Raw genomic sequence first — 23,201 nt, 5'->3', positions numbered from 1 at the left:
AACCAGCTAACTAGCTAGCTACTTTGTATTTCCACAATTTAAAATATTATTGTTACCGGATTCTTATGATTTATGATGTGAATCTTACGATTCGATTCAATTTTCATGTTAAACAATTCAAATCTTACGGGTGAATCGGTATTGATCGCAAATCTTACGATTCAAGTCGATTTTTATATCCTACAATTTTCTTATCAAATAAATCTAACGAAAAAGTCAATACAAGTCAATACAGAGGAAAGAAGCAAGAGAATATAAGTATATTAGAAGAAAAAGATAAAGAAGGGCTTGAATTTGGAAATGATAATGAATAAACATGGATTTGGATAAGAAATTTTAATGGCTTTATATTTTTACTTTGTTTTATATTAAAATTTTTAACTTGATAGTTTGATATTTTAAACTTGCAACACAAGTAATTAAGTTCTTTTCATTTTGTATTTAGTAAATGATTTAGAATTGAAATTTATATAAATACATTATTTGCACTTAATTTTTTGCATCGTGTGACAGAATTAAGGGAAATAAAAATTTCGATTCTCGATTTGATAACTATAGCGTTTAATTATCTTTTTTTAAAGTGAAAAATAGTGTTTTTTTTTTTTTTTTTGCTCAACATATTCAAATATATATGAAATCTTCTTGTAGAGGTTTCTGACCTTTTCTCCTAAAATGGTTTTAGAAGAACCTTTTTTTTACCCAATTATTAGGCTATTTTTGAGCCTAGACTAAATTTAAGAATGCAAAACAAAGGTCCAATCAATAAATTCTTGCAGTTTCTTTCACGGATTGAGAAAAACATACATTCTAGAAAAATAAATAAAGTGAAAAAAATAGAGTAAAATATTGTTCATTTTGAATTTCTGATAAAACGTTCATCTAATAAATTTTATTGAATGATAATCTAAAATAAGATGTTACATTCAAATTTCATCGATATAGATTTTTTTTTCATTTATTTAGGTATATTATAAAATTTTTTTGTGATATGAGACAAAAAATATAATTCTCTCAATAATTGGTTCAATTGACAAGTCAACCTTGGCCACCTTTCATTTTTTAGTAATATAAAGAGATCAAATCTTGAAAAAAAAATTTACTCTACTAACACCAACTACTAGTTGATCAGTGGGATGAGTTGCTGGATCTCTTAAGCAACGTCCAAGATTCGAACTGGTACTGTTAATATAGGAACACTGGATTGGAAATGTCATCTCCATAATAAACTTGTGCAGAACCTAAAATATAAGTCATTTTTGGATGATTATTTTGTACAAATTATTATATTTTGAGACAAATGGAATAATTTATTAATTTATTATAACAGCTATACAATTGCTTGGAAAAATCTATCTATGGATTTACTGTGGAGTCACGTTGTAATTGATCAAAGTCTTTGGCTTTATATATTTTTTAACATATAGTTGCAAATAATCATGTTATTACAATTCAAATTTGGCTTGCTGATTTATTACTATAAATAAGAGTACTCGAAGAAACACATAATTGCAAACAAAAATATAGAATCATCTCCAACATGAAGAAGGCCTTTCTCCTGATTTGCATTCTTTTGGCTACCATTTCCTTTTCCCCTTCCCTCACTTCAGCTAGGGAATTAGCTGCTATTGGGAAAGGTAAGAACTAACTACCTAGCCAGCACTTTCTTTCAATAAATTTTTCGTCTCAGTAAGCAAATTCAAATATAAAATTTTATTATAACGTCTCTTACGCTTTACTCTTAAAATGTTTTTTTTAATAATATTTTTATTATTATTAAACCTGTTTACAGGCTAAGACTGAAGTAATAAACGTGTTTTTTTATAATAGTGCTGTTAAATTTATAATAAATATATGCAATGGAGAGTCGAAATTCTCCTTTTTTATAATTTCTGATGTATCTACCGACATGAATTAATATCAGATGCAAGAATACCAATTCCAAAAGGGTGGCCGCGGCCAGGTAAGCCAACACCCCTACCATTTCGATGCAGCCCTGGGAAGAAAAATTGTCTGCCTCCCAAAAGAAGAATGTTTGCCCCACCTCCCCCACGTTGAGGACCTTACATAAAGAAGGGTTGTGATTCTCATATTACGAACCCTTGAAAATATATATATATATATATATATATATATATATATATATATATATATGAAGTCATCTTCATTTTATACATAATAATAAATAAATAAAAATAAGTGTTATGGCCAATCAAATATAGTTTGGTTCATTTATACGAGGAGCGAGAAGTTTCAAGTTTGAGTCATTTTAACTATAAGTGTTTTTATTAATTTAATGAGTCAATGGGAGGGTTACCCCTATTGTGTATCCCGCAGTGTTATTTTAATCTATTGTCAACTATACGTCAAGACTTATATATGTATGCAGATGTTATCTTAGAACATTGCCTCTTCTTATATGAAGTTTTTTATTTATTTACTTTGTGTTGCATGTCGTTTACATACTTATAATTTTACCTTCACATATATAATTTGTTATCATATGATCAACCGTTTGTATTATTAAACTCTCTCACAGTATAATCATATTTTAAATTGATTGGATAATTCAAATTGAGGTGAGAATTAATGGTTTAAATTGAAAAATCAAATTGTTTTTTGATTTGCACAATCATTCTTAAACCTTGAACGAAATAATAATACTCAAAAGAAAGTTAATATTTTTTTTTTAATTTTTAATAAATCAAAGGTGTAAAGAACAAATTAAAAAAATAATTCTTAAGGAGTGAAAATATTAAAATAACTATTAATGCCTTCCAATTTTTGGATATCTAATACAATGAATTTTGTTCTTGGTGGATAGGTAAAATATTTTCTTTTGTTTAATTTAACAAAAAAAAAAAAAAAGTATTCATTGTTTTCTAGCAAAACCATCCTCTGGACACCTATTAACAGGTAAGAAATAAATACATAAAAATATGCAAAGATAATTATATAAGAGATGTTATTAGTGTAAAATTTACAATTGAAAATAAACAAATTATATATGCATTGCCTCTTCCAATGATTTAATGAATTTGTTAATTGGATATCCAATTGGGTATTTCACCATTATTAAAAGGTAATAATACTGCAATATACTTTAAATTGTACATTAAAAGGTTTTGAATATCCAATCCTAAAATTAGAATTTGGCCTATTAGAACTAGTAACTAAAAAATATCCGATCGATCAAAATAACACTGTGAGCTACACAGTATGATGACTCTCCCCTTTCAATAACCTTCACTAAATTGATAACAATTTTTTTGGCGGAGAGATAAATTTAATAGCAATTTTTTTAGTGGAAATTAATAGCAATTTTTTTAGTGGAAAGGACTCGAAGTCGAGACTTTGTAGGAGACTAATCAAAACACAACAAATTGGTGTGAAAATTATTTTTTCTGGTATGAAAAAAAGAATATAATTTTTTAAATTGAGGCAGTCAGCCCTTTACCATTTTATGAGTCAGTAAAATATCAAATTTTGAAAATATAGCAGTACTGTGGTAAAGTGGCTTCATAAGTGAGATCCAATTGATATATTTAGATAATTTAATTTGAAAAGGCAGTCTACTTCAATGGAAAATTATTATCACTACTTTTTTTTTCCGCATTGACTTGGAGTCAACAAGTATATTTATTATTTTTTATACATCCCAAAAATATATTTTTTTAAAATTAGTACTTTATTATTTTTTTTTAATTTTACAGATACTAAAAATATTATATTTTCCTTATATTCATTTGATTGTCATACCATAAAAAATTTGCTTTTCTGAATAAGTAAACCTCGGCAAAAAAATAATACTACAATAATTAGCTTGGCACACGAAATTCATATTTATAAATTAAGTAAACTTATACTATTAATATTAGAAAAAAATATATAAAATTTTAACATGTAGATATTTGTTTAATTTATATAAAAATATATAATGACCAAATAATTAAAAGAAAAATATTGGTAGATATTTGTTTAATTTATTATAACAGCCATACAATTGCTTGGAAAAAACTACAAAATGGATTTATTGTAGAGTCAAGTAGAAAGTCTTTATATATGTTTTAACATGTAGTGCAAATTATTATGTTATTACAATTCAAATTTGTCTTGCTGATTTATTACTATAAATAAGAGTAATTTAGGAAAGACATAATTGCAAATAAAAATATAAATCATCTCCAACATGAAGGCCTTTCTCCTATTTTGCATTCTCTTGGTTACCATTTCCCTTTCCCCTTCTTCAGCTGCAGCTAGTGAATTAGCTGATTTTGAGACAGGTAATAACTAGCTAGCTACCACTTTCTTTCAATAAATTATTCATCTCGCTTAGCAAATTCAAATATAAAATATAAAATATAAAACTTTCTTATAACGACTCTAACCTTAATTTCTAAAATATTGGTTTTATAATTCTTTTCACAAATTGAAGTAATAGACGTGTTTATTTTATGATATTGCCACCTTGTTAAATTTATAATAAATATATACAATCAAGAGTCTAAATGTTGAATATGAATAAATGTTTGGTGCAGGAATAGCAACAGCAGCAGTTAATGCCAGTGGCAAACCAATAACAAGGCCAGTAGCAAGAAATCCCAAAAGCCCATCATTTGGATGCGGCCGTGGGAGTCGATACTGTCTCCCTGCTGGGCGTAGTCCTCCCAAAAAACCTTGTAATCCTTACGAGCGTGATCCACGTTGTCCCAACCCTTGAAGATACATATACAGTTAAAAAAACTTACCTGAATATAGTTCATGTTCCACTGCTGGACCAAGTAAATAAAATTCAGATTTCTAAAAAGAGCAGAGACATTGATCGAATCTAAGTAAGTTTTTCTATAAAGAGCGAGGATATGGATCGGATCTAGGTAAGTTTTTTCTCGTACGAAGATATCCTCAGTCCTTTTTCATCATTTTATACCTAATTATGAATAAAAGTGAGTTTGTAATCAACTTGCAAGCTACATATGTACTGAGGTGTTTTTCTCTTTGAAGTTTACCTATATATATATATATATATATATATATATATATATATATATATACACACACACACACATATGTAGAGTAATTATTCTGTTTTCTGAAAGAATAATTAAGCTTAGCGTGGAAATTAAGTGTATGAATAAGATGAAGCAGTCTGTTCTAAGGGTTTTTGTCTTCGGTTAATCATAAAACAGAAATATGTAATAATGTAATCTTCTATCTATATGTGGAGAATAAAAGACTATGTATGTCTTTTTTTTTTTTTCAAGAGGACGATGTTACGTATATGGTGAATATTTGGACTATGTTTATTAATTTTATCAATTTAGTTATCCATTCTAAACATATAAATAGAAATATCTATTTTTATTATTAGTCCTAACCGCGCAAATTCGCAAGTGCACGAAATCGCAAATAAATAATAAAAAGTGAGTAGAGTATTGTCCCACGAAATTGCATACTAAGTATCAAAATTGTGTTAATCTATTATTATTTACACGACAACAAGGATAATATATTTGAAAATAAAAGAAATAAAATAGAACAATAACAGAGAAATCAAATAAGTAATTATTGAAAAAAATCAAGGTTTAAAGATTATTAGGGATTTTGACTTCACTTAATTCTATTCAATATATCATTTTAGTTTGATAAATTTTAATTATTCAAGAAGGAGAAATAACCCTAAAATCGCTAATAAGTTCTCTCGATGTGTTATTAACTATTTAAACCAATTCAATTACCCATCTCTCAACGACACAACCAAACATAAATTAAATTATTAAGTTTTATGATTATTCAAGAATTCACAAATTAATACTTTTAATTTTATAAAAACCTCTCACAAGTCAAACCATTTAACTCTCACATTAAGTTATTATTCTTATGAAATTTATTACTCTGTTCATATCAAAGACCCTTCTCTCTATAATGATTAATGAAATAAATTATCTTATGGAAGAAATTCTGTCTGAAAGCATTAAGATCAATAATAAATTTTACTTAAATAAAGAAAATTAAATTTAATATTATGAATTGGAGTTGAATTTAAGCTACATCATATCCCCTAAAAGATTTAGTTGGACATATAAAAATTTAATTTCTGGCTATGTGGACAATAAATGTTCTCGATGACAGTGTCTTGAGAACTTTAATTTCTGGCTTAATTGCACTTTCTTAGTACTTATGTGTCGTTTTTGATTAAAAAAAAAAAAACCATTACTGCAATAAAATTTGTCTATCCATTATATTTAAGTATATGGACTCTTAATTTAATTTCTTATTATACTGATTCGCTTTTCAATAATGAAAGTTCCTTTCTTATCTATCTTAATTTACATTAATGATATAATTAGAATTTATTTATAACCCATGGGCCATATGTAAAGATACATTAAAATTTTTGTTTAACGGACCTAACATTTTATTTCAAAAAAATTATGAGAAAAAAAAAATTGATACGTGATATTATATATAAAAAAAATACATTAAATATAAATAGTTTATCTTCAAGTATCCATTACCAGGGATCATCTGATCTGACTCGAAGCTTAATTACAGTTAAGGTTTTTCAGCGCTCTCTGCAGATGCATTTAGTTGGGATCGAATCCCAAGAGCTCTTTCCACGTGCCCTGTTTGCGATATCAACTGAACCACAACTAGGGTTTTTTTTTTTTTTTTTAAATACCTTTTAACCTTTTTATATTATGTATGAAATTTGAAAACCTTTTGAAAATACGGATATGATATAAATCCAATAAATGTTATTTAATATTTATATAGATAGGCAAAAATATAGAATCATCTCCAGACGCGAAAGCATTTCTCCTAATATGCATACTGTTGGCTACCATTTTCTTTTTCCTTACTTTCACTGCGGTTGGTCAAATAGTTAAGAACTAGCTAACTAGCTACCTACTTTGTATTTCCACAATTTAAAATAATAGTATTATTAGAATCTTATAATTCATTATAGGAATTTTACAATTTGATTCAATTTTCATGCTAAACAATTTGAATCTTATGATTTGAGTCGATTCTCATATCTAATGATTTTCTTGCGGTCTTACCTAACAAATTCAGTAAAAAAGTTAATATAAATCAATATAGAGAAATCGAGAACAAAGCAGGAGAATTTAGTTATATTAAAATATGAAGATAATGAGGGCTTGAATTTGAAAATGATAATGAATATTATGGATTTGGATAGGAAATTTTAATGGCTTTATAGTTTTACTTTGTTTTATGTTAAAATTTTAAACTTGATAGTTTGATATTTTAAACTTACAACACGCAAGTCATTAAGTTCTTTTCATTTTGTATTGAGTAAATAATTTAGAATTGAAATTTATATAAATACATTAATTATTTGCACTCAATTTTTAGTATTTTATGGCAGAATTAATACTGAATCTTCGATTCTCGATCCTCGATTCTAAAGATAAAGATTTCAAATCTTGAAAATGAAATTTCCTCCTAGCAATATTTTGATTTGTCCGACAGTCTACTAGTGATCGAATCTCTGGCTATGTCTTGCATTGACTTGGAGTCAATTTCGTAAGTCTATTTTCCTGGCTTTGCTATAATTATTCATTTATTAATTTATTATAATAGCCATACAATTGCTTGGAAAAATCTATATATGGATTTACTGTGGAGTCAAGTAGGAATTAAATCTTTGGCTTTATATATTTTTTAACATATACTGCAAATAATTATGCTATTAGAATTCAAAATTGGCATGCTGATTTATTACTATAAATAAGAGTACTTGAAAAATATAGGATCATCTCCAACATGAAGGCGGCCTTTCTCCTAATATGCATTCTCTTGGCTACCATTTTCTTTTCCCCTTCTCTCACTTCAGCTAGAAAATTAGCTGCTATCGAGAAAGGTAAGAACTAGCTATCTCTTCAAAATGTTTCCTGGAATAATCCTTTTTTTATTATTATTATTATAAACCGAAACTGAACTTAAATATGTAAAAGTTTACAAAGGTTCAAGCCAGATGAATTCATAATTTTTTTTCATAAATTGGAGTAATAAACGTGTTTATCTTGTAATAGTGCAGTTAAATTTACAATAAAATATATGCAATGGAGAGTTTAAATTCTCCTATTAATAATTTCTGATGTATCTACCAATATGAATTAATATCATATGCAGGAAGAACAGGAAGAACAGGACCGTTTGAATGCGGCCATGGGAAGAGATATTGTCTGCCCTCTCCCAAAAGAAAAGACCCACCTTGTGGCCCTTACTCAAGGTCAGGGAAGGCTTGTTCTCATGTTCCGAACCCACCACCTTGTGACCCTTACAAAAGGAATTGCTCTCATGTTCCGAACCCTTGAATATATATACATATATATATAAAATGAAGTTATCTTCATTTTATATATAATAATGAATAAATAAAAAGGAGAGTGTTATGAACTTGCCAACTATATATATGTCAAGAGTTTTATATTTACTGAGGTGTTATCCGAGAATTGTCCCTCTTTTTATATGTAGTATTTTTATTTTGACTTGGGTTGCACGTTGTTTAGGTATTTATAATTTTATCTTTATATATATATAATTTTTTATTTACGACATAATGTAATATGATCAACCGTTTATATTATTAAAGTATGTGAGAATATACTAATGTTTTAAATTGATTGGATAATTCAAATTGGGGTGAGAATTAATGGTTTAAAATGAAAAATCAAATTATTTTGATTTGTACAATTATTCTTAAACCTTGAATGAAATAATAATACCCGAAATAAAAGTAAATATTTGTTACCCACTCCATTGAATACTCGCCCGAATTTAATTCAAATGAGGCGGGTAAAATTTAATATATTTAAGAAAGAGGCGGATGTGAATTAAAATATATACATATATGACATGGTTATGACCTGCTCCATTTTATTTAAAAACATTAAGCCAATGTTTTCTATTTCTATTTTTATTTTCTTTTATAAAATTTATCTAAACATGGTCTGTCCTGTAACCCGCCCACTCTAATTAAAATGGATAGTGAAACGAAAATGTATTTAATTTTCACGTCGAATAGAGGTATTAGAAAATCCGCCTTATACCTTATCCATTATCATTCCTAACTCTTATATAAGATAAACTCTTAATTTAATATTTGTCATTTGTTGATTTAAAAGATTTAATGGAGTGATAATAATCTAAAAAAGAAGAGAAATTCAAATCTCACCAATATAAAATTGGGGAAGATAAAATTCTTTTTCTGGTACGAGAAAAAAAGTGTACTTCTCACAACATAATGGTTCAATTTTCAATTGACGCAATCAACCCTTGTCACTTTTCCACAACAAAGAACGAACGAATTTTGGAAAAGACTGAAACCGTTGGTGGGGTACTTTAAATAATGAGTAATGCATAGCAACAATAAGGCCTATTTTATTATATTAAACTTAGCCCAATGCATAAATTCACTTTGTATTTTATATAAAAATATTTTGGGATACTTTCAATTTCTATTTTTGACTATTGAAATTTTTAATTTATTTAAAAATTATATAATTAAAAACTTTAATTTAAATATTTTTTAAATTAAATATTTTAACTTAAAAAATTAAATCGATGGAATACTTCTTAAATAGTTAAAAAAATATGTAAAATTGTTGTTCTAAAAATTATAGTAACCAAAATATAAAATGAATGCTTTTACGTGGAAAAGTCAAAAGTTAAAAAAAAAAAGACTATGAATGTCTTAGGAAATATCATTCCGGTGCTAATATCATTCCCGCCACAAAGGCACAAACAGAGCAATTATGTAACGGTTACAATTTTAAAAACTTAGGAAACTGAATCAACCAAACCCTAGAATCTGCAATTCTTACACTGCATTTGGGAAATTAATTAATTCTCTGCAATGTCAACTGTATTCCTTCTCTTTTTGCCCCTAATCACTGACTTTCACATATTTCCAGAATTCGCCCAGTTAGATTCTCTCTTTCTTTTCTTCCAGTAGTACATGAAATTTTATGCAATACTACTTTTTGATGCTTAACATAATTTTCTCTTGATTTAGGCAAAGGACCTTCAACAAGAACCACTTGCAGGCTTTCGAAACCTCTTATTGGTGAAGATGGCAGGATTTATACTTGTTGTGAAAGAAATTTCTTTGCATTTGAAAGTAATGGGTCAATTTCTTGGACATTACATTTGACTCGTGCATGCAATGTTACTCTAGCTCCTGTTCATGGCGGTAGAGGAAAGGTAAGTAAGCAGTTTGTAATCCTCTCTATCTTCTTCTACAATATGGCACTATGTAGACTCATTCATGGTTTTGGTAGTTATATATGGTTGCAGAAAACAGAGTCCTGAACATAAGTTTTCTAGATGATGCAACAACTTCACCAAAAGCAGATATCTTTTTTGGTCCTGAAAAGGGGCAAGAAGGTGGAGGAGAAATTATTGGGCTTGTAGTGAACACAATGAGTTCATTTGTGTTGATCAATATCAAGAACCAAGGGCTATTTGCATATTCGATGAGTGGACAGTTGCTATGGAGTGTAGGACCTGTGATCTCTCAATTTAATTATAGTCTTGGTTGCAGAAAAGGTATTCCAGAATGCTATTTTACTTCTGTTCCTGTGATTGATCATTGTCAGGCTAGTATATATGTAAGGTTTTGCTCTTACCCCTTTTTTATTTTGTGGGTTTAGTTAATTTTTGGTTCGATTATGAGTTAATTGAGATCTTTATACTTGCAGATTTCAAATAATGGAGGGGAGATTTATTCTGTGTCCCTTCATAGTCCTCATTTTAATTGGATCCATGATTTAAGCTCATTTGACAAAGATTTCAGTCTAATTTCTGGTAATAATGGTCTTTTGTATGTTATTCTGCCCATCAAGGCTCTTGTGTTGGCATTAGATGTTTCTATGGGCAATCTTTTATGGCAGAAAAGTGTTGGACCTTTAAGTGCAGCTGAAGGTGCAGCAATGGTGGATTCTAATGGTAAAGTTGAGTTACAGATGAACAGTGACTTCTAATACACCTAAAGTACAATAATATCTCTTGGTTGGATATCTCAATGGCAGGTTGGATATCTCTTGGTTCATTGGATGGATTTCTCTACTCAATCTCACCAAATGGAGTTGTGAAGAAATTTTCAAAAGAATCTGAACTAAATAATGTTATTCAAGTTAGTCCATTTCTTGATTGTTCTGGCTATGCAGTTTACATATGTCAAACAGAGATGGAAGGAAAGGTTAGTCGAGTAATTGGGGAATATAATTATATCTCAGCTTTGAAGCCTAAAGGTGTTGTCTTCACCTTGTTGGTTCCAGCAACTGGAGCTGTCTATTGGTCTGAAAGCTATCCAGGTAATTTTTTTCCAGTCTTGATTTTGGCATGAAAAGATTTTAATTAATGGAGTTTCTATCTAATTATCTCCAAAAGACTCTCAATGTGCTCTCTTGCAGATCAATTTCCATTGTTATTGTCTCAAAGTGATTTGCAGCATTTTGTATTGGATGAGGGAATCCTACTTGCATTTATTGCTGCTTCAAGTGAGAGTCTAACACAATCATAAACTAAACCCTAATCAACTGGGATAAAAGTTAACAAATGGTATTATATTAAACTGACTTATTTTATTAGTAAACTTGACTCTAACCGGAGTTCGAACTCGAGATTTCTATATTTTATACACGATTACAGTACAAGCACTAAAAATTTTACACATACATGTACAATTTTATTGTTACTCATTTCTAGATAATTGTTTGCTATAAAATTTTAAATTAATTAATTGAATAAATCATTGGTAATTAACTAATCACAGACTATGTTCGTATGAAAAGCTGTCTTGTATTACTCTTGATTCAGGTAATGAGAGAACAATAATGTTGTTTCTGGTATTTGAGTCCATAGTGTTGGTAATTTTAGCTGGACTTGTGCGATTTTGCTGCATATTTTGGGGCAAAAAGAAACTTCAAGATCAAGATTTGGGAGATTTTCTTGAAAAGAGAGTAAGAGCATTCATATGTTCTGCATTAATTCTTTGCATAAACATATTTTTCACATTTTCCGATATATAAAAATTAATATCATAAAATACTCGAGTGTGTGTCTTGTAATACAGAAAGATAAATCTTCAAATTCTGATACTTCTTCCCTCTTTGAAAAATGTTCAGCGATCTCTCCAGCTCAAGAAGAAAGCATTCGATAGGACGATAACAGAACTACAACAAAAGGCTGGAGAGGAAGCAGTAGCAAATAATGTGATAGAAGAAATGGGAGATTTGATAAGAGAAAGAAACGTAATTGAAAGGAAGCTCTCAACGACATACAGTTTGGGCAGAGATGGCCATGGCCTCCAGTCAAAACCTATCCTTCCAGTATGTGATGGAAAAACAAGGAGTTACTCTTTTCAAAGTGTAAAGAAAGAAAGTGTTACAATTTTTCACACATTAAGTGATACATCTTCTGAAGAAAGCAGCAGCGAGAGAGATTATAAGTCCAAGGCAAAAGAACCAGTACAAGCAGAAGATAGTTCAAGTGATGATGGAGATTGGGTAAGAGACTCACCAAACTCATCAGGCCCAGTCGCATCGAGTTCAAAGGAAGTAATAGAGCTGTGTGATGATGGAGAAGAGGTGCAATCAACAGAAACAAGTGGAAGAAGAAGCATATGGTTGAAAAGGAGGAGGGCTTTGTCTTCAACTGACTAGCAACAATTTAATTTTGAAGTTTCGAAAGTTTTTGAGTAATTTTATAACAATGCAACTGGCATGAACTAAAAACATACATTACCCAAATAATTGGCAAGTATCATTCTTTGCTTCTATATATATATATAACCCTCGATTCCTAACACGAAATTTCCAATTGCAATCGATTTCAATGATATTTTGGTTTCGGCAAGTTTTGGTAAGCTACATATTTTTTTCATTTTTAGGAAAAATAAGAAATTCAAATAGAAATTTGAGCAAATTTTAATAAAATTATTTTATTTTAAATATTAAATTTATCTGATTTAATTAAGATGTACCGTATCTTCATTATGTTAAAAAAAAAAAAAAAGGAACTAAGTTTGCGCAAACCACTAGTTTATTTGGTGGTTTTGGGCTAGGTTGATTCTAATCTAATTTTATTTGGAACAATTTCGAATCAGCTTATTTTTTTTCCGATTTTATTCATCTATCAGTTGCATGAATCAATTGAACCAAATTATTTCTAACTAATACAAGAAAGAGCCTAAGCAATTTTTAAAGAATCATTAATAACAAGCCAAAGCCATGGTATGGTACTAGATAAAATAGCGTATAAAATTTGTACACTTAAAAGAACTGAATGAGCAAACTTTAAAAATTAATTTATATACGGAATTGGCTTCACCCTAAATATGAATTAAATAAGTGAATATTATCACCGGATCAAATGGGTTAAAATTCAATGGCTATGTTTGAAAGAAGTAAAATAGGAAAAGAAAGTTGTTAAAAGTTTAATTTCTTAGCAAAAATAAAAAAAGAGAGAAAAGTGAGAGAGAGGAAAAAACATTTTCTAATTGACTCTCAATATTTCCCTACCAGATTTAAATTAGAGTATAAAAAAAAAGAATAAAATATAATTAATTTTCAATTCTAATGATTTTGCCACTCCTTTTAGTAATTTCACAAGATGCAATACACTATCCTATTCCGACATTTATATGATTATCGCCTCTTACTTCTTGGGGAAAGAAAATCCAACAGATCCGGCTCTCGATTCGATGCCGCTTCTGCTTGACCGTTTGTGGAATAATAAAAGAGAGTAATAGGTTTTGAGGGAAAGTATTGTGATTGAAATGAACTATTTCCAATTTTGATTATGATTTTTAGGCAATACTTTAATTTCTTCTTCTTTGTAGGTTAAAGCACATGATTGAGAGTCTAGCATTTTGTACTGAGCTAAAGTTTCATTCAGTTTAGCGTGTAGTTGCCTGGCTAACTTGGCGTTTTAACTGTTGTAATGTTTGTATTCTATTTCCTCTTTCTAATTCACATACTGGAGATACTGCCACTTCTATTGTTAAAGACTTAGAGATGGAGTCTTCTGTAATCTCTAACGGAGTATGATATATAATTAACTAGAAAGTTAGAGATCGAGTCTTATTTACCAGATTATGATATATGGTTAATTAAAAAGTTAAAGTTTTCTTTTCTGTGAATGCAATTTCTCAATTGGCGTGTGATATGGTGAGCAGTTTTTTGCTTCAATAATTAGAAATGATTTCATGCAGGTTAATTGCAACACTTTTGGTAGCACACTTGTAACAAGAAAATACCTTCCCTAGGTATGGAAACTGAGGATATGATTGGCCTCCCTGCTTCCAGCAATTCTAGAGATAGCAGTGAGAGCGGTGAAATTCACAAGTCTGGATTTGGGTCAGGTGTAGCACACTTATTGTAGGTGTTGGTTAATATATTTTATAGAAAGCATAAATGTTGAAATTTATTTATAAAAAATATATTAATGGACAATATATGTAAACTATATGATTTAACATAAAACATGGCTAGTAATATCAACATTTGAATTTTAGGTCAATAAAATATTTAATTCAATGATGTAAAATAAATAATTGAAATATAAAAAATTAATGTGAAATTGAGAATTAAATATATATGTAAAGGTGAAGATTAATTTTTCATGTATTTATAAAATTATGTTTTAATACATTAATCATAAAAGGTGCTATGTGACTCTTAAGAGGCCTTAATAAAAAATTTCGTATTTGAACTCTAAATATAAAATCCTTTTAAATACTTTAAAGAGAGAATTTTTCTTTTTTACGGGTATAATCTAAATTGGGAGTTTTAAACACATCGAACAAACAAAACTAAAAATAAAGGCTGCTAGATGGAGGAAGAGGTAGAGTCCAAATTTGACGATTAACAACCCCATCGAACAAAGAAAAAAGAGAACGCTATCGCTTTCACTCTCTATCATGCCCATAATCGAGTTTTAAAGCCGTCGTAAGTCAAACATTCCGTCTTTTGATTTATACGTACAATTTTATTTTTTACATGTGTTTTAAATCTATTTAACGTACTTTTTTAAACAATTGTAATATCTATAAATTTTAGACTAATCAATATGTAACCTATTTAATATCTATCTATTTATATCTATCTTTCTATACCATATATAAATATGAAAACAGGGAGAATAATGAGAATTTTAATATTACTCTCAATGAAATTTTGAATATCTTAAAATAGCTTTAGGTATAGCCAATTCGAACATTATATTTTATATCAATGAGTATTTAGACGAGTAGTTCGACACACTTTTCCCTTAGGTGAGATCAAGGGTTTTATTCTCATGGATGGAGTAAATACTCGCTGAGATTATTTTATCCCTTCTTGGACTGAGCTGATGCAAACAGAATTTAGTTATAACTCAATGGGCTCGGGATACTTGTGGTTAAGACAAAAAATTACATTTTATTATTGATTGGATATAATTTCTAAAACTTATTTTTTATAAATATATATAATAAAAAAGAAAACAATATACTCTTTTTTTTATGGTTGGAGGAAAAATTATGGGTTTATTTGGAGAGGATACATCGTTTCTTTTATGTAATCTTTTTTTATTACTTAATTAACTTATTTATTTATTTTTTATTACTTAATTAACTTATTGGATCCTAGCATGATTTGCTTTGTAATTTTCATTTATTGACTTGGCTTTTTTTCCCATCAAATTCAAATTTAATTAAACTATAGCATTTTCAAAGTTATTTTTGAAATTCAAATTGGTAATTTTTTAATATAATTTATTATAATATGTTGAGTTCTTAAAAGAGTTTTATTCTAAATAAAAATTTATTATTTATTATTTTCTTTTTCGTATTGAATTAATTTGTAACTGCTATCACTTTAATTAGTAAGAGATTTATATCCCCTGGCCTCATGATTAAGCATTTTTAATTTTTTTAATATATATTTTTTTATATCCTAAATATATTTGACTTAAAAGAAAATAGTGTTTATAAAATTGAAAAAAACCATAATTATTATTTATATAGATGTGAATGTCTTAGGTGATGGTACTATTGGAATAATCGACAAGCCTCAACCAAAGAAAGGGTATCCATACAAACCTTATCCCCCGAAGAAAAAGCCGCCACCCAAGAAGAAGAAGAAGCCACCGATGTAGAAGCCTTGTTATCAATACAAGTCCCATGCTTACGAAACAAGTAGTTCTTGAAAATGGATTTCTGTACGTGTGGACAATAAATGTTCTCGATGTCACTGTCTTGAAAACTTTAATTTCTGGCTTAATTGCACTTCCTTAGTACTTATGTGTTGTTTGTACTTTGATTATAAAAAAAAAAATAGTATTAATGCAATAAAATTAGCCTATCCATATATATTTAAGTATATGGATTATTAATTTGATTTCTATTATATTAATTCCATTTTCAATAATGAAAGTTCCTTTCTTATCTATCTTAAGAAATGAAATGTATGTATATATCTGGTGATTGGGCTTGATGAATATTTGAAACGGAGTGCCTGTGGCCCTGGATATACTGCTGTGTTGAATAAATATGGTAGAACACTGAATGCCTAAATGGTTGTGGACCATAATATGTGGCATGAATGACTGAGGGGAGTTTTGAAGGTTGGTCAATGGTATCTGGCATTGAAGTTTCATCCGAACTTGCAGACATCTTATCAAAAGATATTGGTTGCAAATTCAAATCCTTTCTCTTCAAATAATATTATATGAATTAGGATTAAAAAAAAAAAAAATCTTTTAACTTTTTTATATTATGTACGAAATTTGAAAATGCACATATGATATACATCCAATAAATGTTATTTAATATTTATATAGTGTTAGGAACCAAGCTCTGGTACTAGTGTTTGGGCATCAGCTCTGATACCACTTGTTAGGGCCCGACAATAAAATTACGAGAATAATAACACAGCGGAAAATAGAAATATGACACACAGATTTACGTGGTTCACCCTTTAACTGTTAGGGCTACGTCCACGGAACAAAAACCGAATAATTCTTCCACTATTAAAAATAGTAGGCTTACAAAGAGAGTAATACAAAATAGTGGCACTCACAGTGTTTCCCAAAAACACCCTAATAATCCTCACTATTTTTCTCTCCCTCGTTTTAGGAACCCATCCTAAAACGGTAACACTCTCTCACTACATTTTCTCTCTTCGTTCGGTGTGTGTATTGAGATGGCTGAGCCATCTCCTATTTATAGGAGAGGGTGGACGCGTTAATTACGCGTCCACCGAAATACAGGTAACCTACCAAAGAAATCTCTCATTTCCTTCTTTCCTTTTTCAACTACGTGTGGGTCCTATCACGTTTTCCATTCTTCGCTTTTTTTTTTCTTTCATTCAAAGCGTGTAGGTCCCACATGTCGGAGGGACCCACAACAATTCTCCCCCTCCCGACAACATGGTGGGACTCTTCATTCATGCTGCTTTGACACACAGCTCGAACTTTTCCTTCTGCCTCAGTTGTTGACAGAGCAACACACTTCTGTAATCTTGACTGCTACGACAAATCTCCCCCTGCACACTCAAGTGGGGACGTTAGCCATCATCATCCCGGCAGCTATAATCTATTAGATCTGCCCACCATCTTGTACCGCCGCTATAACTTTGCGGGACACGCCGCCCGACCTCCTCTTGTCGGGAAGACTTTCGACACAAGGCACCACCTGCAGATCTTTTTCCGGTCTTTAGCTACCACAAATGAACCTTTTGTGAGCTTCCACTGACCATTTCTGAAGGTGCTACAGAAACCTTCATCATCAAATCTACCAACTGAGATTTGGACGCATGCTTAAAAGCCCATTCCTCATCAGTCTTGTCTTCCGGTTTAGTTCAACTAAACACGGGCAAATGCATACTGATTACCATAAAGAAATATCTCATTTCTCCATATATGATAATTCCCGCCATTTAGACTGATCATTTTGCTTGTCCATTTTGACTTGTGCAGGATATCATCATCAACATAAACCGTATACGTGAACAGTAGTATACGTGAATAGTGACTGTGAATAGTAATAGTATACTCGAATAGTAACTGTATGTATGAACAGTAACAGTACACGTAAATAGTACTATATGTGAATAGTACCTGTATTCGTGAATAGTACTATACGTAATAGTGCTGGGCTTCAACAACAGTAACGCCAATAGTAACTATTCACCATCAACCGCGAGTTACTATTTTACTATTCATCACTAAGTCGATTCTGTAACGTCTTTCCGAACGGACTGCACCAATGGACTCGGCGTAATTTTCTCGTCGTCGTGGTATATTTATTTTCAAAATATATCCACGGATCCGGTAAACCAGGCTCTGATACCACTTGTTAGGAACCAAGCTCTGGTACTAGTGTTTGGGCATCAGCTCTGATACCACTTGTTAGGGCCCGACAATAAAATTACGAGAATAATAACACAGCGGAAAATAGAAATATGACACACAGATTTACGTGGTTCACCCTTTAACTGTTAGGGCTACGTCCACGGAACAAAAACCGAATAATTCTTCCACTATTAAAAATAGTAGGCTTACAAAGAGAGTAATACAAAATAGTGGCACTCACAGTGTTTCCCAAAAACACCCTAATAATCCTCACTATTTTTCTCTCCCTCGTTTTAGGAACCCATCCTAAAACGGTAACACTCTCTCACTACATTTTCTCTCTTCGTTCGGTGTGTGTATTGAGATGGCTGAGCCATCTCCTATTTATAGGAGAGGGTGGACGCGTTAATTACGCGTCCACCGAAATACAGGTAACCTACCAAAGAAATCTCTCATTTCCTTCTTTCCTTTTTCAACTACGTGTGGGTCCTATCACGTTTTCCATTCTTCGCTTTTTTTTTTTCTTTCATTCAAAGCGTGTAGGTCCCACATGTCGGAGGGACCCACAACATATAGACTAGCAAAAATAAAGAATCATCTCCGGCACGAAGGCCTTTCTCCTAATATGCATACTCTTGGGGACCATTTTCTTTTCCCTTTCTTTCTACGGCTAGGGAATTAGCTTGCTCAGATAGATAAGAACCAGCTAACTAGCTAGCTTTGTATTTCTACAATTTAAAATATTATTGTTACTGGATTCTTATGATTCATGATGTGAATCTTATGATTCGATTCAATTTTCATGTTAAACCATTCGAATTTTTTGGGTGAATCGGTATTGATCGCAAATCTTACGATTTAAGTCGATTCTCATATCCGACAATTTTCTTACCAAAAAAATCTAATGGAATATTCAATATAGAGGAAAGAAGCAAGAGAATACAGTTATATTAGAAGAAAAAGATAAAGAAGGGCTTGAATTTGGAAATGATAATGAATAAATATGGATTTAGATAAGAAATTTTAATGGCTTTATATTTTTACTTTGTTTTATATTAAAATTTTTAACTTGATAGTTTGATATTTTAAACTTGCAACACACAAGTCATTAAGTTTTCTTTCATATTGTATTTAGTAAATGATTTAGAATTGAAATTTATATAAATACATTATTTGCACTTAATATTTTGCATCATGTGACAGAATTAATGGAAATATATCCATATATATACATAATTAATTTGAAAAGTTATACTCAATCTTACGATTCGATTTTCGATCCTCGATTAAAAAAATAAAGATTCGATTCTCGATTTGATAATTATAGCGTTTAATTATGTTTTTTTAAAGTGAAAAATAGTGTTTATGTATTTCACTAAATGAGCTACACTAGGAGATAGATTTGCTTATTCTTTGCTCAACATATTCAAATATATATGAAATGTTCTTGTAGAGGTTTCTGACCTTTACTCCTAAAATGGTTTTCGGAGAACCCTTTTTTTACCCAATTATTAGAGCTATTTTTGAGCCTAGACTAAATTTAAGAATGCAAAACAAAGGTCCAATCAATAAATTCTTACAATTTCTTTCACGTATTGAGAAAAACATGCAATCTAGAAAAATAAATAAAGTGAAAAAAATAGAGTAAAATATTGTTCATTTTGAATTTCCGATAAAAGATTCATCTAATAAATTTTATTGAATGATAATCTAAAATAAGATGTTAGATTCAAATTTCATCGATATAGATTTTTTTTCATTCATTTAGGTATATTATAAAAAAAATATTTTCTGATATGAGACAAAAAAATATAATTCTCTCAATAATTGGTTCAATTGACAAGTCAACCTTGGCCACCTTTCCTTTTTTAGTAACAGAGAGATCAAACCTTGAAAATAAAATTTACTCTGCCAACACTAACTACTAGTTGATCAGTGGGATGAGGTGTTGAATTCCTTAAGCAACCTCCACGATTCAAATTGGTACTATTAATATAGAACACTGGATTGGAAGGGTCACCTCCATAATAAATCTCCGCAAAACCTAAAATTTAAGTCATTTTTGAAAGATTATTTTGTACCAAATTATTATATTTTGAGACAAATGGAGTAATTTATTAATTTATTATAACAGCTATACAATTGCTTGGAAAAATCTATCTATGGATTTACTGTGGAGTCACGTTGTAATTGATCAAAGTCTTTGGCTTTATATATTTTTTAACATATAGTTGCAAATAATTGTGTATTTATTGTGGAAACAAGTTGTAATTGATTAAGTCTTGGCTTTATATATTTTTTAACATATAGTTGCAAATAATCATGTTATTACAATTCAAATTTGGCTTGCTGATTTATCACTATAAATAAGAGTACTCGAAGAAACACATAATTGCAAACAAAAATATAGAATCATCTCCAACATGAAGAAGGCCTTTCTCCTGATTTGCATTCTTTTGGCTACCATTTCCTTTTCCCCTTCTCTCACTTCAGCTAGGGAATTAGCTGCTATTGGGAAAGGTAAGAACTAGCTACCTAGCCAGGACTTTCTTTCAATAAATTTTTCATTTTGCTAAGCAAATTCAAATATAAAATTTTCTTATAACGTCTCTTACGCTTTACTCCTAAAATGTTTTTTCAATAATATTTTTTTATTATTAAATCTGTTTACAGGCCAAAACTGAATTTTAAAATGTAAAATTTTATAAGATGGACGATTCATAATCTTTTTTTCATAAATTGAAGTAATAAACGTGTTTTTTGTAATAGTGCTGTTAAATTTATAATAAATATATGCAATGGAGAGTCCAAATTCTCCTTTTTAATAATTTCTGATGTATCTACGGACATGAATTAATATCAGATGCAAGAATACCAATTCCAAAATGGTGGCCAATCAAAGGTAAGCCCAAAAACCTACCATTTGGATGCAGCCGTGGGAAGAAAAATTGTGAGCTGCCTAAAGTCCCTGCCAGAAGAAGAAGCCCTGCCCCACCTCCCCCACGTTGAGGCCCTTACATAAAGAAGGGTTGTGATTCTCATATTACGAACCCTTGAAAATATATATATATATATATATATATATATATATATATATATATATATATATATATATATATATATATATATATATATATATATATGAAGTCATCTTCATTTTATACATAATAATAAATAAATAAAAACAAGTGTTATGGCCAATCAAATATGGTTTGGTTCACTTATATGAGGAGTGAGAAGTTTTAAGTTCGAGTCATTTTGGCTACAAGTGTTTTTATTATTTTAATGAGTCAATGGGAGAGTTACCCCTATTGTGTAGCCCACAGTGTTATTTTAGTCTATTGTCAATTATACGTCAAGACTTATATATGTATGCAGATGTTATCTTAGAACATTGCCTCTTCTTATATGAAGTTTTTTATTTATTTATTTACCTTGTGTTGCATGTCGTTTACATATTTATAATTTTACCTTCACATATTCAAATATATATGAAATCTTCTTGTAGAGGTTTCTCTTAAAATGGTTTTAGGAGAACCTTTTTTTTACCCAATTATTAGAGCTATTTATGAGCCTAGACTAAATTTAAGAATGCAAAACAAAGGTCCAATCAAGAAATTCTTTCATGGATTGAGGAAAACACACAGTCTAAAAAAATAAATAAAGTGAAGAAATAGAGTAAAATATTGTTTATTTTGAATTTCAGATAAAAGATTCATCTAATAAATTTTATTGAATGATAATCTAAAATAATACGCGGAGATTCAAATTTTATCGATATATATATATTTTTTGGCATATTATAAAATTCTTTTTCTGATATGAGAAAAGAAGTATAATTTTCTCTATAAATAGTCAACTTTGATCACCTTTCACTTCCGGTAACAGAGAGAAAGATCAAATCATCAAATCTTGAAAATGAAATTTATTCTACGCAATATATTGATTTATTCGACAGTCCACTACTGAATCAAAATTTTCATCTCGCTAAGCAAATTCGAATATAAAATTTTCTTATAAAGTCTCTTACATTTTACTCCTAAAATGTTTTTTTAATAATATTTTTTTTTTTATTATTAAACTTGTTGTTTACAGGCCAAGACTGAGTTTTAAAATGTAAGATTTTATGAGATAGACGATTTATAATTTTTTTTTCATAAATTAAAGCAATAAACGTATTTTTTGTTATAGAGCTGTTAAATTTATAATAAATATATGCAATGTAGAATCGAAATTCTCCTTTTTAATAATTTCTGATGTATCTACCAATATTAATGAATAGCAAGTGCAGGAATAAGAAGGCCGCCAATTGTAGGTAAGCCCAAAAACCTACCATTTAGATGCAGCCGTGGGAAGAAATATTGTCTGCCTCCAATCCCTCCCAAAAGAAGAATCCCTCCCAGAAAAAGAATCCCTCCCCCACCTTGAGGCCCTTACAAAAAGAAGGGTTGTGATTCTCATATATATATATATATATATATATATATATATATATATATAGATATATGAAGTCATCTTCATTTTATACATAATAATAAATAAATAAAAACAAGTGTTATGGCCAATCAAATATGGTCTAGTTCACTTATATGAGGAGTGAGAAGTTTTAAGTTCGAGTCATTTTGGCTACAAGTATTTTTACTAATTTAATGAGTCAAGGAGAGGGCTACCCCTATTATGTGGTTCCGGACAATTCCAAAAATAGTAGAACCAGAACTGAACCATAGGCCATCGATTTCGGTTCCCATTCGGACCGATTTCGATTCCAATTTTCACTTGTTCAGAACCGACGATTCCCATTCTCATCGGTTCGGAATCGACGGTTCCGATTCCGAAAACCG

At 29.8% G+C, this 23,201-nt stretch overlaps 3 long non-coding RNA genes and 1 pseudogene across 4 annotated transcripts; all 4 read left to right on the top strand.

Annotated features, from left to right (window-relative positions):
- Positions 1-4,162: 4,162 nt before the first annotated feature.
- LOC149497084 (uncharacterized) lies at positions 4,163-5,248 on the top strand. Its single transcript, XR_016320631.1, has 2 exons — positions 4,163-4,280; positions 4,536-5,248. It is a non-coding gene; the product is annotated as an uncharacterized LOC149497084 (long non-coding RNA).
- A 2,436-nt stretch (positions 5,249-7,684) lies between these two features.
- On the top strand, positions 7,685-8,585 carry LOC149497083 (uncharacterized). The gene is made up of 2 exons (XR_016320600.1): positions 7,685-7,882; positions 8,155-8,585. It is a non-coding gene; the product is annotated as an uncharacterized LOC149497083 (long non-coding RNA).
- A 438-nt stretch (positions 8,586-9,023) lies between these two features.
- LOC105646848 (protein GAMETE EXPRESSED 3-like) lies at positions 9,024-12,825 on the top strand (annotated as a pseudogene). The gene is made up of 7 exons (XR_016320327.1): positions 9,024-9,051; positions 10,040-10,634; positions 10,725-10,971; positions 11,055-11,339; positions 11,439-11,542; positions 11,787-11,987; positions 12,153-12,825. The product of XR_016320327.1 is annotated as a protein GAMETE EXPRESSED 3-like (transcript).
- Positions 12,826-20,678: 7,853 nt separating this feature from the next.
- Positions 20,679-21,789, top strand: LOC105646823 (uncharacterized). Its single transcript, XR_005177046.2, has 2 exons — positions 20,679-20,880; positions 21,224-21,789. It is a non-coding gene; the product is annotated as an uncharacterized LOC105646823 (long non-coding RNA).
- The last annotated feature ends 1,412 nt before the right edge of the window (positions 21,790-23,201 follow it).

This window comes from Jatropha curcas, chromosome 4, assembly GCF_041381405.1.
Source record: "Jatropha curcas cultivar XTBG-Jc1 chromosome 4, XTBG_Jcur_1.0, whole genome shotgun sequence".
NCBI classification, from domain to species: Eukaryota; Viridiplantae; Streptophyta; class Magnoliopsida; order Malpighiales; family Euphorbiaceae; genus Jatropha; species Jatropha curcas.
The sequence above is the reverse complement of the archived record's forward strand: the minus strand, read 5'-3'. Positions and strand labels throughout refer to the sequence as shown.